General features: G+C 47.8%; 1 protein-coding gene across 1 annotated transcript in view; it reads right to left on the bottom strand.

The window, feature by feature from the left end:
• SAPCD2 (suppressor APC domain containing 2) overlaps positions 1 to 19,715 on the bottom strand; it is a 133,084-nt gene that overhangs the window by 47,014 nt on the left and 66,355 nt on the right. The gene's annotated exons all lie outside the window — the stretch shown is intronic.

Here is a 19,715-nt window from a genome sequence, read left to right as displayed (position 1 = left end):
TTTTGCCTGTGCTGGTTGTGTAAAAGTGGGTTCTATGGCTTCAAAACTGGTGATATTTTGACCTTAAAAACGGTAAACCGGTAAACATCTGTTAAAATTGCATTGGTTCAAAAGCATTTGCAGTACGAAAACATGCTTGGTGTGCACTATTGCGTGACTGGCAATTGCTTGCATATTAGTATGGACTGAAGTCAGAGCACACATTAACCCCCAAGAAGACTACTCGGTTATTGCAGGGGGCATCACGGCCAAACAACTACTTCCTCTTCTTACCACAAGGTGGTTTCCGTGGACGCTTCCCTTAAAGAAAAATACAATACATAAAGAGAGTTCCAAGTCAACCAATTATCATAATCAGAAAGTGGCAGGGGGGCAAGCTATACACATTTACACGCATAGCTCAGTCCTGAAAATGCTCTGAATCCTTCGTTGGGTGTGCACCCTCATATTGCTGCGGCAAATGACCCCAATTGGAAGCCTACTGGGGCCTTATGTGATGAGCTGGAATTTCCTCCAGTTCACCTGAAGAGGCCTTTAGGATGAACTGCACACATATCCTTGACCAATACCGAGCACTTCCAGGGTTTACCCAATAGTGGTGGAGGGCTCACCACAACCCTTAATGTGTCCTCCGACAATGGCGGGGGATTGGTCTGAACTGCGGCAAAGCGTGCGCGAGCGGGCCGTTCTGTAAATAAACCGAGAAGACCAGGATTACCACCTCATGGTGGGTCCAGCAAGCAGTGGTGACGCGGGAGCCATGCCGAGAACACGCTGCTGCAATGCATCGAACCCAAGCATCAGAATCTTCCATACACATCCCTCATATGCAAAGATTGGGCACATTTATAAGCCAGGCTGCACGCTGCGCTTCAAAAGCAGGTCAATATTGAAAGCGTCTAATTGTTCTCCCTATCTGGTAGAGGAAGCAAACCCCCCGGCTTAACCCGAGCAATAAAGACCAGACATTTTTCCAATGAAGCGCGCACACCAGCAGACCACGAATTGCTCCTCCGGACCCAAGAGCCCCTCCTACATCTACAGCTAGCATGAGCTCCTTATTCCGAACTGGTCCTCGGAAGCAAGTAGGGGTTCCAGTTAACTCCAGGGAAAGACGCATGCAAAGTGGCTAATGTCCAACCTGCACATAAAGTACCCCTTTCAAAAAGTCATAAATTGCCAACCATTCGATAAAAATAAAAAGACAACTTTTTTAATTTTTGTCCGCTTGAAGATGGGTGTTCTAATCCCTGCATCCCCATTCAAATAGTGTGTTAAACGTAGGTGTCACTTGGCGTTATAAAGTACTAGATTACTCTGTGGAAGAGAAGAAACATCCCCCGCCCCCATTAATCAGAGCCAATTGCACAACTTAAATGGCATCATTTTCAGTGCCGTCGATTAAAAGCAAGATACTGCATGGGTTTGTCTATTAAGGTATTAATTACTTTCCATTTTCCTTTTTATAAAGCAAGTGCATGTTCTCTGCACTATGCAGTAATGAAGTCGGGCGCCCTGCAGCCACCGCGAGGGGCACGGCTGTACCGTGTCCTGGGGATACTCAGTCGAGGCCAAGAAAAGGTCTTCCTGAAGTCCTGTTCTGGTTGCGGTACAGGAGCTCTTGCTCCACGGTGCATGACCGGAACCAGGAAGCTCACCCGGCTTCTCTTTTGGTATGAAGCATGGGAGCCAGATGCCTGCCTGAAGAGTCGCCGCATGCTGCCAGGAAACAGCAGGCAAAAAAAAGAAGTGTGTGTGTATATCGGAGGGTCTTGCATGCTCATGGTGTATGTTCGTATTTATAAGCATGCAAAGATGTTCTCTAATATGCTGTGTGTGGATGATGTGGGGTGGCTTGGTGAATGTTGTGTGAATGGTGTGTGTGCAAATGAGGGTGTGAGTGAATGTTGTATGAATGTGTGTGCACGTGTGTTTGCGCATGGGCCTGCCGAGGAACTGATTTTTGCAGGTGGGGTTGTGCTACTACTGGGTTTTTTAAAAATGGGCATCCATAATAAAGCAAGTATGTGTTATTACATGGCTAGGCTGGCATTTTGGTGACATAATTTATTCCAGTGGCATGACATGTTTTCCTTGGTATCTATGATTAAACAAGCATGACACTTATTACCTTGCAAGGCTGGTCTTTGGGTGCCTCCAGTTTAGCCATTTCTTCATTGCAAATGGACCTTTTTTTGGTTACTATGGGTATTTGTGGAGATGTGTGTAGTGCAGTTATTGGCAATGTTGTAATCTTCGATTCACGCTAGTGCTGTACTTGCTATAGACGGTGGGAGGCCTAATAGGGAAGAAGCAGTGGAGCTTAGACAAGTCTTTTGCTGGATCCACATTTTGTTCATCACATGGAGTGTGAAATGTCGCTTTATTTGCAGGATAACAGGGGATTCATCTGTTGATAATTTGTTCGTGATTCTTTAAAAGCAACAATTCGCTCTAAGGAGATTAGCTCTGCGTCTCACAAGAGAAAATAGAAAGAGGCGGTGCTAAAGAGGCATGAAATGAGTGCAGACTAGCTGAGGAAAGACCCAACGGTTCACCCTCAATTGTTAACACGTCCTCTCTGCAGAGTGCTAAGCGTTCCCTGGATTGTGAGCTTCATCAAGGGTAGAGATAGCTTGGTTTTTACCAGGCAGTCTTTTTGGGAGCAGAATGAGAAATCTGGTACGCTCTTGGCAAATCGTCTGAAACTTAAGGGAAAGGGGAAACCAGTGCTTTTTATTGTGATGAGGAGGGATCTATTCTGAGAAGCAATGAGGATATTTGCGGTGCTTAAACAATTGTATGCATCGCTGCATAGGGATGATGGGCATGTTACCGAATTGGATCTTTGCGATTATCTGAGAAAGGTGGATGTTCCCTGTTTTGATGATCAGGACCGGTCCTACCTGGATGCAGAGATTTTATTCAGGAAGTGGTGGACTCTAGCGATGATGGCAACAGGGAAACGCCCGGGCCCAGATGGGCTCCCTGAATCTTTAGCTACTTTTACTCCTTTTTTGGTACAATTGAATGTGGAGGTAGTTAGAAATGTTACCTACACCATGTGTTTCACGGTGATTAGTTATTCCCAAACCGGTGACTAACCATTCTGATTGTAGCAAAATGTGCCCGATTTCGCTGATGAACACAGTTGTGAAGTTTCTGGCAAAAATGTATGCGAGAAGGCTCAATGGTTTGCTGCCAAAACTGGTTCACAAGAATCAAACTGCGTTTGGGTGTGGTAGGAGTAGTTATGATCATTTGAGAGAGCTGCTGAATGTGATACGCCTCGAACAAACACCCTGCAGTTGCTTATGCAGCGGTTAGTATTGATGCTGAAAAAGCCTTCAATAGGGCGAATTGGGTTATCCTCTGTCAAGTTTTGCTCAAGGTGAACTGTGGTATGCAATTCATGCAGCTTTTTAAAGCTTTATACAATGGTACAAACGCCACAGTGACTTATGGTTACACATCGGGTAGGGGTTGCCCATCTGTTTATAGCACCACTAGTTGTACTTGGAACACACCCAGACATAAAAAGGTATATTTCAGTTTGAGACCTTTTCAAAAGTGCTTCGTTACACTGGTGATTAACTGACCCGGAACGCTTGTTTCGGGTGTTAGTGTCCACATTACATTTGCTTGGCAGTGTCTCAGATTATAAATGTTAAAGGTATTTGTACCGCGCACCGTCACCAACGGAATTGGTCCCCAGGCGCTCAAGCGGATCTGTAAACGATAAAGGTGGGATTGGTTAGTAAGGTGAAGAAGGGAGTAGGATAGTGAGAGGAGTGGTGTTCTGTTGGCAGCTTCAACTCGGTATACACCGGGTGCTGAGCTTTGGTGCGGGTATCAGATCGGAGTCAGTCCGCGTGTGCTGTTGTTCAGGATTATGTGTTGTTGCAGTGTTGTGAAGTGTGTGCGGCTCGTTGTGCGAGAGATGGTTGTGTGAGTTTTTTGAGTGGGATTAAGTGTGCAGAGTTTGAGTTTATATTGGTTAGTGGGTTACCTGACCTTTACCATGCTAACATTCACAGGTCTGTCTGAGTGTGGCACTTGCCGGCCCTCACATTCCCATCCAGATGCGGCGCAGGCTAGTGTCTGGAGACCAGTCCAGGTGTGGGCATGCTAACATTCGCAACTCCATCTGAGCGCCACGCAGGCTGGTGTTCACAACTCTAGCTGTGGCCCATGTTAGCATTCACGTTTTTCTAGGTGCGGGCATGTTATCCTTCAATCGCTCCTATCCAGATGCGACGCAGGCCAGCGTCTATCTAGATGCGTCTGCCGGTCTGGATATGTTTGTACGGTACGTGCGAGTCGGAGAGTCAATTGGGATTCCATGTGGGTCTAGGTGTGCGGTCAGTCTCTGCAGCCTTCTTTTGTGGCTATTTTCCATGATGTCTTATGCTCTGTCGAATAGTTGGTTCTTTGGTTTGAGTTTTTGTCCAATTTGAGAGTGGTCGAGGTTGGAGTTATTTTTGTCATTCTTTTAATGTCTTGGCATTCTAGTGCGTCTCCGTTGTGGTTATGCTTTGAAGAGCCATGATTTGAGGAGTTTCCTGAATGCTAGGTGGTTAGTTGTATTCTGTATATTCTTAGGTAGGTCATTCCAGGTTTTAGGTGCCTGGTGAGAAAAAGACAATCCTCAGAGTTTATTTCTGTTGTAGGGTTTTGGTTCCAGGCGTATGTCGGTGCTTGATCTTAGTGTTCTTGTCGGTTGGTGTAGGCATAGTTTGTCGCTTAGGAATTCTACGCCTTGTTTGTGTATTGCTCTGTGCGTGATGCACAAGGCCTGATATAAGGTTAATGTCTCCAAGACCTTGATCTTTCCAATCTCACCCTCGTGTCATAGGGGCCTGTTTGACGTTGAGCGCGATCTGTGGACCACTGGTGGTTGTAAATGTTTGGGAATTCCGGTTTCTAGGGATATTGAAGCACTTCTTGTGCACAACTTTAGGCTCATACTAGTGGAAATAAATCAACTGTGTCGGAAGTGGGAAAAATTTAACTTAACATTGTGGGGCAAAATTAGTGCGATTAAAATGACGCTGCTCCTCAATTTGCTGCATCTATTTAACATGCCCCCCCCTTCCGGGTAAACTAGTCAGAAATAAATCATTCAAGAGGTTTTTGCTGGGTTAAGGTTGTAACTTTTCGCTCCTTTCGGATTCAATCTGGCATCTCAGCAAGGTAGGAATAATTGGGATTCAGACTTCGGTTATAACATATCTGATATTGAATGGAACAGAGTGTGTGCAGGCCCCAGTAGGTTTACAATGGACTGGATCTGGAGGTACGTGCAACAGAGGATTGCCCATTATAATTATTGGTCCCCATGGACCATGTGGTCCTGTAAATTGATACCAAACAGCACCTGCTGAACTGTGGGACGGACATGGTCTACGTTGCATATGGTCTGGAAATGTTCTGAGATTACGTTTTTTTTAGCGGATAGATCCAGCTGGGTCTTTCCCTTCCACGTATGCTACCGATGTGTGTGCTGGGCTGTTCCCTGCTACGGTTGGTCTGCTGATCAGCTCTTTTGGGGGATAGCCTTCTTGATGGCTAAATACACATCTTGAGGCTTTATTTATTTTATTTATTTGACGTTCGTAGAGCGCAGCAAACCCGTAGGTAACTGGGCGCTGGACAGGCATGTAATGCACAGGTTCACAGTAATGATAGAAAAAATATAATTATACATAATTATTAGGTTTACAGTATGTACATGATTTAAAATATCTATAGCATGGCTAGGCGGCACATAAAGACAGCGTACTCTGAATACAGGAGAAATGGGGAGCGCCCGAGACATTGTTACGGATTGAATGTTAGTAGCCAGGATTTGAGCTTTCTGTGGAAGGATAAGTGGGAAGTGTCAGCTCTGATGGCTAGTGGGAGGGTGTTCCAGTCTTTTGCCGCTACTACCGGGAAACTTCGGCCTCCGGCTTTAGCGCTCTTAAATTTCGAAGTGTGATGCAAACTTCCATTGATGAAGAAGCGACAAACTACACAGCTGATCAAATAGGGAGAGAGCGTCTCTTCAAATAAAAAAGCAGCAGCAGATATTTGACAATATTTGGGGTACTTTCAAGGATTTATATGGCTTAGCATCCCCCACCTTTGTTTTGGTATGTTTAGGCTGACTGACTTGCTGTTCTATTTCAGTGTTCGCTTATTTTAATTGATCCCGTATTTTACATACCATTGTTCTTTCTGATGTAAAGCCAACATAATGTATTTGATTTTTTTTGTATATTTCAAACACTTCTCCCTAAAAACACCATAGAATGGACCCCTTTTCCCACATGTAGCATAGCTAAGATTTCAGCGTTGACATTGCTGAACTTTTTGCCACAATCAGCGGATGTAAACATTTTCAAAATTCGAACATCTCTGCCGTTGCTAATTTGTTAGAACTTAAGCGTACTTTGGAATGAAACTCTTGCCAGAGTTCAGCAAACTCTGAATGTTTGGAACAAACGAGACTTGCACCATTCTCAGTTTAATACCCCAGTCGTGACACCATGGTGGTTTATTTCGAGATGGACTAGTGCTCGATGGATTCGGCTTTTCCTATGAAAAACTCCCAGCCTCAAGTACCTTGCATCACAAGTGCCATTTTAATGGCTAACTATAACTTGTGGGGGTCTTTGAAATCCCCCCACATGCCCGACACAGAATCCTTGACTCTGGGAATGGTTTGTTTTGAGAATAGATGGCGAGGTTTCGTCGAGTCTTAGCTAACATTATGTGCTGGAAATGGAGACGGGAACACCACGCAAATCCCTTTTTGCTTCAGATCCATCTGCAATAAACCATTGCACACGTAGGTGCAACTTGACATTAGAGTCATCTTTGTCATGTGACTTAGCTTTCCATAGCCCCGAAGTGTGTCTATGTTGTACTAAACAAAGTATACAAAATGGTTGGCTCATCTTAAAGTATTAAGATTGATTATCTGCATAAACTTGCCCCACAGGTTTGTAAAGCTTTCTGCAACCAAATCAATAAAAATTACCAATACCGGGTGTATCATACGCCAAGCTAGTGCGCCCACTCCCTCGCTGTGGGCGGGAGTCATCTTGTCAGTTGTTCAATTGGTACAGCAATCGCAGCCAATGCAAACATCCGCATGACCATGGGGGGAGGGGGGGGGGATGACAGGGGGAGGGGGCGGATGCAGTGATGGGTACATTCTGCATGAGGACAGCAGCAAAAGAGGCATCCCCTGAGACAGGGGCCAGCCTGTTATATGAAGACTTACGTTGTTATCACGTGTATCATGCAGAAATGTTGCCATTGCATGGAGGGCACACATTGCCCATGCCAGATGGGGCCTGCAGGGTACTGGGGTTCCGCCAGATTGTAAGTGACCAGAGGATAAGTCCTGTAGTTTCTACAATGGAATTTATTTTCCATTTTTTATAAGAAATTCGTCTTTGGTACCCTGTGATACGTGTGTGGGTTTTGCAGCACTACAATCAGTCACTAGCAGGGAAAATTTAATATTGTCTTGAAACTTTAGATCATTGGTTGTAAACCAATTTCAAAGAAGGAAGGTTATTTTGAGAAACAATAATGGTGTGTATTCGACAAAATAAGCCATTAAAAGAAAGTAATTGTACCACATTGTAAACCTTTTTAAAAGCAGTTTGTAAACTAGAATAACCATATAATGCATTTTCTAAATCATTTCAAGAAGGCCCATCTGGTAAAATCCTAATATTCTCTTAGAAAAAAAGGGGAACAAATGGCACCAATGAGGGTTCCTGGCTTCCTTCCATAAAATCAAAGTGCTGTTTGGGTACATAAAAAAAGAAAGGTCTTTAGATCTGACAAATGGGTCTGTGATAAAAAAAAAAAAGGCGTGTTGTGGGCTTGAATCACTAAATACATAAAGCACACTGAACTTGGTGCACATTTAATTTTTCACAACAGTTGCCCAAACATTTCTAATCAGGAACCATATTCAGTCATTCAAACAGCCTCAGGATATGAATGGGAGGATGCAATCGGTTGTCATCTAACCATGGTCCAGGTGCCATCCTGCCTCTAATTTCTGAAGGTAAGATTTCCTCTCCCATATGAGGGCAACCTCTCCGAATTTTAGGATACGCTGTGTCTCAGGGTAAGAGTGCCTGTGCCCATGGGGTTGTCTGCATGCCAAGTCCCAAAATGGACAGACATCCTAAGAGATATAAACACACAACACACAAAACGTGCACTCACCACTAGCCATTGGTGATGATCAATTGACTCTTGGCCAATATGAAAGGGCACGCTGTGCATATGTGGAGAATTGAGGGGAGAGTCTTTTTATGCCTAGCTAGAAGCTTATATCCCACCATATATAGATCATAAAAAGGCATATATATATAAATCGGAATACAGAGTTCCCAATTGCAAGGCAGTGGGACCATCTTCGCTCCTGCTTGCAGCCTCGAAACCCCTGGCTATCTTGACACAAACAGCTACAAGCAGCTACTTTGGACTCCATGAGCCAATTGGTGCCACACAGCATACCTGCATGCAATAACAGCGTTGGAGAATGCATACAAAGGAGAATTAGGACAAATCTATAAGGCATGGAATTCATAATAGATGACATAGAAAATATAGAATGGACAAAAGATTTTAGTGTAAATCTCGTAGATGCAAGATGTGCAACTTACTGTGTGCTGGCTCCTTATTCCACAGTGGAAGCTCCTGCTTCCTAGATGCCCGAGACACAGGAGCTCATTTTAGCTCCTGCCCATCAGATCTCCATTTCGACCCCTGCGATTGCACCATACGTAAGGTGAGAAGGAGGATGTTGTCGAGAATCAAGTCATGGAAAATATCCATGAGTATTTGTAAGGTGAATAGGGCCACTTGTGATAGGGTTCTGTGCATCATGCATCAAAGACTGTGGGTCAGTGGTTGAGGTTAAATGCCGCTTGTTGTAACCCGCCGCATGCATTCCCAACGGCACCAAGTGAAAACACTGTTCTAGGTCTTAAAAGAAAAAGAAAAAAAAAGAAATGGCAGGAGGAAACATTCTCGGATATCGGCTGCCATTCACTGGTGCCCACTGGCATGGATCTTACAAAGGCAGACCATTCGTTTTGTACAAACTGCCTCGGCTCATGAAGTATTGCCATTCCCACCTGTGCAATGCTGCTTTGTCAACCTCAGAATGATCCTTACATTATCTGAGAAAAAGGTGTAGCCTGAACGTCAGTCTAAGCAGGCTCACCTAGCTGACAACTCAAACCACGAGTCAGAGGAGAATATGACATTTTGGAGCATTTACAAAAAAGAATAATAATATCACAAGGGTCATCAGGACAACTGCCTGGGGGGCTTGTTGGAAGTTGTGGCAAGAACAAATGACCGAAGTGGCAAGTAATGGTCAGTTAGATCAACCAGGCTTCTTCCGATGTCATCTCGGCCAGCCTGAAGAGAGGGACTAGCCAAGGATGGCTGGGGATTCCTGGGGTCAGTGATCAGAGGGCCTGGAGGTGCAGGCTAAGTTGGCAAATAGTAATTGATGCACAATGTATGCCTCTCCAGTCCATCTGGCAGACACCTGCTGCCAATGTCTGGGACCATGCCCAATATGAACACTTCAACTGCACGGTTTTGCCACAACAACAAAAAAGCAGCAACTGAGTGCAAGCACTTCTGACCTGCACCTTCAAGGCGCCACTTCTATCCACCATAATAAGGAAGGCCTTGCGGCCTGGCACTCACCTTCACCGATGCCTGGCTGTAGGGATACGCACCAGCAGATGTTTGGATAATCTGGCACCAACCTGGCTACTCGAGTTTCGGCTCAGTCTACTCCCCTCATCTTTGGATATGAACAGTTTAAACGGCCACCCTGTATCAGACCACTTTGCAATAGTCATTGGACATTCTGTACCTCATTAAATGCAATCATGATGAATTGCTTATTCCTAGGGATTGGGCTGCCAGCGCTCGTTCCTTGGGGCTCAAGTCCAGTAAGGGTAGGACCCCAGTCCAAGAGAGAAACCAGAAACAATGTTTCTGTTCCCAGTACTGCTTCCTGCACAAAGACCCATTCCTCGCCTAGAATCCAAGGACAATGATCCCACATTGGCAGGGTCACCTAACTCTGGATCGGGCATGTGTGCCATTTTACCAGGTTTTATGCACATGCAATGCAGTCTTGGCCCAGCAATTCAGGCATCGGTTCTGGGAATTCTGGCGTGGGGCCATGCAACCCACAATAGTGAAAGCTACGTTAACTTTGAACTACAAGGTAACTCACAAAGAGAAAGCGCATGAAAGAATAACACACAGAACCTGCCCTAAAGTAGAGATGGTGTGGATGGCTCACACCCTCATGCAACAGCGGGATGCAGGAAATGCATCACAGGCACACAGGAGATCCAATGCAGGCACGCAGGAGACCTATGGCAGGCATGTAGGAGCCCTATGGCAGGCACGCAGGAGACCTATGGCAGGCACGCAGGAGACCTATGGCAGGGCCAGGACAGAAAACGTGCCAGTGAATATGACATTTTAGCTAGGCTTGCAAAATATGAACAATTCGCTTAACTACTAAAATCAAAGTTTGCGCACCGTGCATGACTACCACTATACCACGGAATGAAAAAGCTAAAATGAAAGGTAAGGACATAAAAGCAGGCAGATTTAGACAGGCACAGTTGTGTAGATCTGTGTTTGGGCATGAACTCGCATGCCCACGGCTAATCACAGCACAGCCTTTTGTATGTTTAATGGCATCAGGCAGTAGATTATCCGCAGTGGAGCAGTGGAGGTCAAGATGCTGGCATATCTGCTCTTGGCAGACGTTCTCCGGCTCAGTCTAGGCCTTTGAATTTGCCCTCAACGCCAGTTGTCGTTCACCTGTGTTGAAGTGCACATGCCCCATTCTTGTGCCCTGCTGCATCAATTGCATCTACATCATTGCTGGTAAGTGGAGCCTAGTGAATTTTTGCCATGGACTGCTGGTTCCACCCTTGCCACAAGGGCAGGGAGGGATCACTACATCCACCCCCAACTCTAGACCAGCTGGAGTGGTGGCACAGATGAGAAAGCTACAGGAAAAGAAGGTTCACAGGGGATGGGCTACAAGCCTGCGCTCTTGAGACCCTGCAAGTTGAGAAAGAACAAGCCACGAGCATCTTTTGCCCCGACGGGAACTCTCTGGACAAACATACATGCTCTGGGATAGCAGCACTCTCAGTACAACTCAAGAGGCCCAATCTTTACCACCGCATATTAGAGGATGGCTGGCTACATGCTACACTCCGACACCACCCCTCCCAACAGTGCATGGTGGTTGGAGCCAGGAATGGGCAATTGCTTTTGCGTTTCCCAACATCTCACTGGAGCAAAACACCCCAACATTTAAGAGCAACAAGCACTGGTAATGGCAACAGTTTTGGCGTTTACTGATTGATCTTTGCATTTATAGGCACCTGGGAGCAAGGAGGAGAGTGCAAAGTTTTAAAGGGGGCTGCCATAAGAGATGCAGGATAGGCAATCGAGGAAGCAGTTGATAGAGGGTACCACTGCTAAACAAGAGGAAATCTGAGCGAGAATGAGTCGGAGCGAGAGGGTAAGAAATAAAGTGAGAGGTGGGATGAGGAGATAGGGAGAGGGGAAGAGTGAGAAGAGGATGAGGGGGGTGAGAGGGGATAGGAAGAGGGGGGACGAGAGGGGATAGGGAGAGGGGGGACGAGAGGGGATAGGGAGAGGGGGATGAGAGGGGATGGGGATGAGGGGATGGTGAGAGGGGCGAGAGGGGAGAAGGGGGTGAGGGGATAGGGAGAGGGGTGAGGGGATAGGGAGAGGGGGAAAGGGGGATAGCGAGAGGGGGAAAGGGGGATAGGGATAGGGAGATGGGGATAGGGAGAGGGGGATAGGGAGAGGGGGATAGGGAGAGAGGGAAAGGGGGAAAGAGGGAGAGGGGGAAAGGGGGAAAGGGGGAGGGGATGGGGATAGGGAGAGGGGATGGGGATAGGGAGAGGGGTGAGGGAGGATAGGGAGAGGAGAATGAGAGGGGATAAGAAGAGGGGAATGAGAGGGGATGGTGAGAGCAGGGGAGAAGGGGATGAGGGCATAGGGAGAGGGGGATGAGGGCATAGGGAGAGGGGGATGAGGGCATAGGGAGAGGGGGATGAGGGCATAGGGAGAGGGGGATGAGGGCATAGGGAGAGGGGGATGAGGGCATAGGGAGAGGGGTGAGGGGATGGAGGGAGTGAGATTTGAGGGCGGTGAGGGGAGGGAGTGAGGTGAGAGGTGTGAGGGGAGGGAGTGAGATGAGAGGGGTGAGGGGAGGGAGTGAGATGTGAGGGGTGAGGGGAATGGGAGAGGGAGAGGGAGATGAGGGTGATGAGGGGAGAGGGTGATGAGGGGATAGGGAGAGGGAGATGAGGGTGATGAGAGGGGAGAGGGCGAGGGGGCTGAGAGGGGAGAGGGCGAGGGGGCTGAGAGGGGAGAGGGCGAGGGGGCTGAGAGGGGAGAGGGCGAGGGGGCTGAGAGGGGAGAGGGCGAGGGGGCTGAGAGGGGAGAGGGCGAGGGGGCTGAGAGGGGAGAGGGCGAGGGGGCTGAGAGGGGAGAGGGCGAGGGGGCTGAGAGGGGAGAGGGCGAGGGGGCAGAGAGGGGAGAGGGCGAGGGGGCAGAGAGGGGATAGGGCGAGGGGGCAGAGAGGGGATAGGGCGAGGGGGCAGAGAGGGGATAGGGCGAGGGGGCTGAGAGGGGATAGGGCGAGGGGGCTGAGAGGGGATAGGGCGAGGGGGCTGAGAGGGGATAGGGCGAGGGGGCTGAGAGGGGATAGGGCGAGGGGGCTGAGAGGGGATAGGGCGAGGGGGCTGAGAGGGGATAGGGCGAGGGGGCTGAGAGGGGATAGTGAGATGGGATAGGGAGAGGAGAATGCGGGGGATGAGAGGGGATAGGGAGAGGGGTAATGTGGATGGAGGGATAGAGGGGGCGGATTGGGGTCCAGTGTGTGTGGGCCCGCAACGGAAAGGATCGGAGCATGCCGGGAAGAGTTTAGAGTGTGCCGCTCTCCTCCAAAATTAAATATCTGTAGTATAATAGTTTGACAAACCCATCAAATAAATACACATACATCACAGCAATACAGGTTATTTCAGTGAGAAGACACGGGTGGATAGAGAACTGTCAATTCACTGACAGCATTGGAGAATGTTGTTTGGAGAACAATCATCGAAATAAAAATAGCATTTTAAATATATGTGGTTCTTCACTCGCTGAAGAATAAAGTGCATTTTATAATTTGGTGCTGCAGAATGAACCATGTTCTGAGTGCATTGTCAGCAATTAACAGGTCTTCAAAGGAATTCCCACACTAGAGAGGCTTGACTTTACGTCAGAAAAGAGTATAAAAAGGAACATCTTCACAAGATTTAAAATAATAAGATGAAATGACAACATTCCTCAAAGGATAGATTGAGCAGGCATATACTTGCTCTAAACTAATGAGTACACATTCACTCATTTACACGGAGAGAATACGATGAAACACTTAATCTTCAATAGTAAACACCACGTCGCAAACTGACCACTACAACAGCGACTGTCAGAAAATAATTAAAAGATACTAAATGTTTATATACATTTTGGAAAATTGATGTAACAAAAGCAATATTTAAAAATAACATATCCTGAATACAAAACGCGTGACAAAAGTATTTTGTTTAATATTGTAGGTCACGCGCCTGTGTGCCAGGAATCGCTGGCCAGTACAATAAACGAACAAAACGTTCCGGCCACGCGCGATATGATGTAATACCGTCTACATATTTTCTGTGACCTGGCTCCGTCCTTCATACAATACGGGTTGCTATGCACGCGCAGAACAAACATCTGGTTTGAAGGGAAATATTTTCCTGGAACTAGAAAAACAGTACCAAAAACCATCTATCACGGGGTACAGTGTTGAGATTAGTTCGGTGTTGCGTGCCTTCCAGAGAGGACGTAAGGGACACAATTAACAGCGAGAATGCACGCTACAATCGCAGCATCGCTCACTTCCATGTCCGCAGGAGAAGGAGACGATGAACAGGACTCTGAGCAGGAGAGCTCGTTTTCCATTTCAATGGCATGGTGTCCAGAGGGCACTAGAGCGACAGCAAACAGTGTTTCCATAACAGGCTCCCGGCGAGGGCTGCCAGGCCACACACTGCTGCTGCTACAGCCAGCTTTGCAGTCTGCGCACAGGGGCTGTGAGGCATCTGCTCTTAAATGAGACTGTCCCCCCCCCAAAGCGATCAGAGCAGCCACTGCTTCCAACTCCACGACAGAGCTGCCCGGTTGGGGGATCCTTGACCGGAGTGTGCCGAGCCACACCTGCGCTCATTTTCCCGGCCTCCGACGCGAACAGCACAAGGCGCTGCATTGCAGAGCTTGCTGCAGGCGCTCCCTCCGTCACACTTACTTGCAACAAAGTTACCGGCAAACTCAAGGAAACAAGACTTCTCGGACCGCTGTTTTGCTGCCTCATGGATACCCCCCCCCCCACACACACACACACACACTCTCACCACTACAGTGCTTCGGTAAGGGAAGAGGCGCTCCGATGAAGCTCGGAGCAACCTGCCTTTCTTTTCTGGGCTGCTCCGGTGCGTGCTGTGTGTCTGCCACAAGAGATCCCCTTGCAGCTACGGGCAGGACAAACAGCACAGCTGCAGTGTTTGCTCTGCTGATTTCCAACAAGCCGCCGCACACGGAAACCGATCACTCCACGGCAGCTCAAGCAAGACGTGGCAGTACTACCGATTTGGAGAAAAGATGTTAAACAAGCAACTATTGGATTACATCCGTGTAGTACAACACGAATGTATACTTTGTGCGCTGGGAATTGTATGGCAAAGCATTTCCAGTTGTCATGCCAACCATATAGACTGCTTTCTTGGAACCCCTTTCTTCTTGTAGCAATTGTTTTGGGATATTTGGTGGCTTATGACACCAAAAAGCACCAAAACCAAAAATCACTCATTAACCAGCCTACATATTTAACCTTCGTGACAATGTATTCATTTTTTGCATTTATTTCAGCACACAAAGCCCAGAGGCATCTAGGCGCTAGTTACAGAAAATGCATAGTACATTAAAGAAGTACTCCTATTGGTTACAGACAGGATAAGTGGTGTATACAAAATAGTGAGGCCGCACCTCATTCGGCAGGAGGCTGCATCTAATGTGCAGGTACAAATAGGTAAGATGCAACAGAATATAGGACTAAATGAGTGATGACACTAAAGTCAGTGGAGGGATAGCCGCGGCCAAAGAACAACAACAACAACAGGAGACATGCAGGTAAGCACACAGACTTGCAAAGCCACGCCTCATGGTTCGAGGGTCCTCATTCTGAACACACGTATGCTGGAGACCGGTAGGCACACATTCTGGTAAAGGTTGCAGAGTTGTTGGGCAGTTACATATACTGCAAAACGGTAAAGTTTAGGTCATGTGGGTGCCAACTACAACAGTTACAGCAGCGCTATGGTGCAAGGCGCCAGATGGTATTGGTAGAGCAAGTCATGGGAGGGTAAAAGAAAACCCGCTCCCGTAATACAATTGGACGGCATGGTAGCGGTATCCTATGTGAATGTGGGAGGAGAGGATTCTGTGTGTGAAGTGAAGGAGGGTCGCGGGAGCAGTGGAGGTGTAGTGCGGTGATGGTGAAGAATGGGCATGGTTGTGTGTCGTGGGAAAAAAGTGAGCAGACGGAGGAGTAGGCCTTGAAGGAAGCCGTCTGAGTAACAGTGACGCAGGCGAATGGGCAGACTTTGTAGAACCATGCGTAAGTTAGGTAGCATCTCGATAGTGGGAGAAGAATCGGTGTTCTTCTTACCTTTAAAAAGGTGAAGATGGCTGCATACAAAGGCGCATGAGAAAGAAGATTGTTTTTGCATTGTCGATGCACCATTGAAGGCATCGAGAAGCGAGAAGGTAAAGATGGTGAACTCTGGTGCTGGAGAATGCAAAGCCATGCAGTGCAGCCGCTGCCCCACTTGAGTGTCCCAGGATTGAGCCCAAGAAGAGCAGAAGAATCACAGGTTATAGCACGATGCCACACTCCCAACCCCCAAGCAGCATGTAATAACTCCAGCAATGGGCAGCTGTGGTTTGCCACTGTCCCAATGGACTACCACAATTGGGGGGCCCCATATGTATTTCACTGCCTGCGGCTCATTGTTCGTGTGAATGTCCTAATTATCTGGGACGTGGAACCGCATTCGTGCATAGGCCACACCTTCTCACTCATCGGTTTTCTCCAAGTTCAGCTAACATGGGATGAGTGATCAGAGGCTGCTCACACAATGAGAATGTGCGTTAGTGGCATTCAGGCAGAACAATCCCACACCACGGATCAATTTGCTTGCACCCGCCCACTTCACTGCCCACTCCTTGGCCTGGAGTTTTTTGTTAGTTGTCCTTCCCATGCTGCTCTTGCTCATGGCCCAAGTACCGAAGAGGGTGACAACCATGTCATCATCCCATACACACTCTGGAGCCGCTCACCGGATAGCCGAGCAACTGGGCTTCAGATGCTCCCAGGGATACTCCACAACTTTCTGGACCAAACAACTTGCCAGCACTCCACCACACCCGCCGAGGTTCTGGGTCACCGGGACGGGGTGTTGCTCCCTGCGGCCTCTGCCCCAGTCTTAACGGCACATGCAGCATCTCTGCTGCACCTCCTCTCCCAGGCCACACCTGGGATTTTGTAGTATTTGCTGGCCCTTCCCAATCACAAGGTCCAGCAATAGGATACATGCACTCTCTTCCCCACACCTGGCACGAGTCCTGGTGCTTGCAGCCTACAGAGCCCGATCACACTGGGCTAGCCCTCCCAACTCCTTCCCAACGTAGCAAGCACCTGGGAATCGTCGTCCTCCTTGCTTGCATTCTCCAACCTTGCTGGCTCATCCCATTCTTGGACGTTGGGGAGGGGAAAACCACTGTACATTGTCTTTCCCAATATTCTGAAGTCTCCCCTACAATAAAAACACACATGGTGCAACCCTTTCATCAGGCACAGTAAAGTAAAATTAAGCAATACTGATTGGACAATCCAAAACATACTGTTCTATACCCATGGGGAACGTTTGCATGTATTTATTTTATGCAAGTGCCCCATTACCTGCACTAAAGGACAGCAACCGAAGTGGGCCCCCATTGGGCCAGCGTCAACATAAGTATCCATTCATGCTTGCATAGACGCTCCGTTTAGAGGCCCAACATCTCCAATCACACTACCCGACAACTTCCATATGCTATAAAGGTCTCTCTCCTCATAATATAGCTCACTTCAGGAGTCTGCAAGTACTCTCACTTTACAAGAACTTACAAAGTGTTAACAGACCAAATCCAGTCTTCCATGAGCGTTTCTTCAAGCTGCATCTACGACATAAGGCTTCTGGGAGTCTAGAAGAGTGTCGTGTTCCAGTAAAGGTATTCCTAGGTTTAATGTTCTTACAGGAAAGGTGATCGTTCATTTGTTCAAATGGATACCATGCAACAAGAAATGGAAGTTCAAGTCTGCTCAGTGCTGCGATGCCAGTGCCATATAAAACGAAGGTGTGTGTGTAATCCAGAAGCAGGGCGATTGCTTAATCGTTAATGACCCCACGGGTACTGGCCTCCCAGTATCCAGTTAGGCATCTACAGACCCCAGTCTCTCGGTCCCAGTGTAGATGACTCGTGGACTTGGCTCATACTTTTGGAAAGTAATACTTCACCCACCTACACCCCCGCCCCAGCATTGGGCTGGAAAGATGCTACATACCCATAGGAAGAATTGCAGGGCCGTCAGACTGCAGTCGCAGTCACGCGGGGGGATGAAGAGGAGGCTAGAGGCAGCGCACGCACCCATCAAGCTCCCGGGGTCGCACGCGGATGGGCGCCCCCAACTCAGCCGAGCTCGCCTCCAGACAGTTACCATGGAATCCCTCGACGCCCTCCAATGAATGGGCAAGTCCCTCAGCCCAACAAAAACACCAGGAGTCCACAGCTGTGTAGAGACGCAGCAGCCCAAGAGTTCATTGTGTGATGGTAAGGGGAGACGGGGGACGGGTCGAGGGGGCTGGACTGTCTTGAACGAAGCATAGAAATCCATACAGCGAGAAGTCCCTTTCACACGTCAAATAACCCACATTCCTCTCCCAAAACTGCCGACTAACAGTTCCCGTCTCTAAAATGAAAGGACGGCCGGCAACTGTTTTTGCGAGCCAGGCCATGGGCTTTGTAGTCTCCAACACACCGCAGGTATTGCCAGAAAAAAACACAATCACTTAGAACACTGTGTGCGTTTATGAACAGGCAGATAAAGTAATCGTTTAATGTAATATAACTACAACGGTCTACCCTTCCACTCAGGGGTACTCCAAAAGGACCTGGGGAAGAGTTAAAGTGTTACACGCAGGGTGTACAGGTCAGAGGGCGGGCCCATATGTGAATATTTAGCCAAAAAAGGTTTTTCCAATCTGAATCCTCTAGCCATCTGGAACCTCTCACTATCCAGATGTTTCCACCTCCAACTCTCAAATTACTTCACCACTCTCAAAAGGTGAAAGAGTATGGGAGTTGTAGTCCAGAACAGCTGGAGAGACATAGGTTGCAAAAACCTCCTCTGAATGAACACTAAATGTCAACAACCCTGGATGTTGTTGGTCTTTCTGGGCTTCACAGGATATAGGATGACAATATTAAATGTACTCTTGCGAAACAGGCTAAAACGCAGAGAAAGACCGAGAGTACTGCCACACAAGCTAACAGACGACTACTGTTTACTTATTTTAATGATTGTGCATTTGTTAGTTGCTTATACAGTAAGTGAATCTGTTTCAAAGCACCCACAGCGCAACAGGGAGGGAGCATGGGATTGAAAAATAATGAAGACAGTGGAAGATAAAGACAGACCTACTAGGCCTGGAGCATTCAGTGCAAGTGCAGCGAGAAGCGGGGAAGTGGGGGAGTGGGGGATGGGTGTTAGTGCTGGAATGTCCGCGTGGGTGAGCAGGAGATAAGTGGATAGTATGGCAAGTGAGGCACATGTGCAAGCCTACAGGTTTGAGGCTGGTGGACGATGAGGCAAGTGCTGAGAGGTATGCAGAGGCTGGTGCAATTAGGTATAGGAGGCCAGGTCCCCGAGGCATACATAAGGGCCCTGGCAACAAAACACAGTCACTGTGAGATTAGCAGCAGAGGGACGAATAGAAGGAAGAGTGAAGAGGAAAGTATTGTGGAGCTTCCGGAATATGAGGAAGTCCCGCTCAATACGAAGAGGCTGTTCCATTAGAGAGCCAGTTCAAGAAAGTGATCAGCCTCCAGGCCTCTGTTTAGTGAAGAGGGTTGGTGCCAGAGGACTGCAGAGGTCTAGAGGGAGTGTATTTAGTAATCGAGAGTTGGAGATAGCGTGGCCCCAGAACCTTGTGGATGATGCAGAGGGATTTAAATTTAATCCAGGATGGGGACTCCATAGAGACCCCCCAACCCCACTCCAAGTCCTTCTGATAAGGTATCAGGAATCAATATGATCAGCCCACGTATCCATCTTCTGGCGACGTAGAAGCACATTGGCCTGCACTGGTTTCCCATTTACGCAGACACCTCAGAGGGAACCTCATTTCATTTACCCACCTGAAATACAGATGCCAGTGAGACTGCTTGTTAGTTGAGCCCTCCCTCACTGGCCGACTTGCAAT

Source organism: Ambystoma mexicanum, chromosome 8 (assembly GCF_040938575.1).
Source record: "Ambystoma mexicanum isolate Mex_15411 chromosome 8, UKY_AmexF1_1, whole genome shotgun sequence".
In the NCBI taxonomy this organism is placed as follows: Eukaryota; Metazoa; Chordata; class Amphibia; order Caudata; family Ambystomatidae; genus Ambystoma; species Ambystoma mexicanum.
Note: the sequence above shows the minus strand (reverse complement) of the source record. Positions and strands in the feature narration are given on the sequence as shown.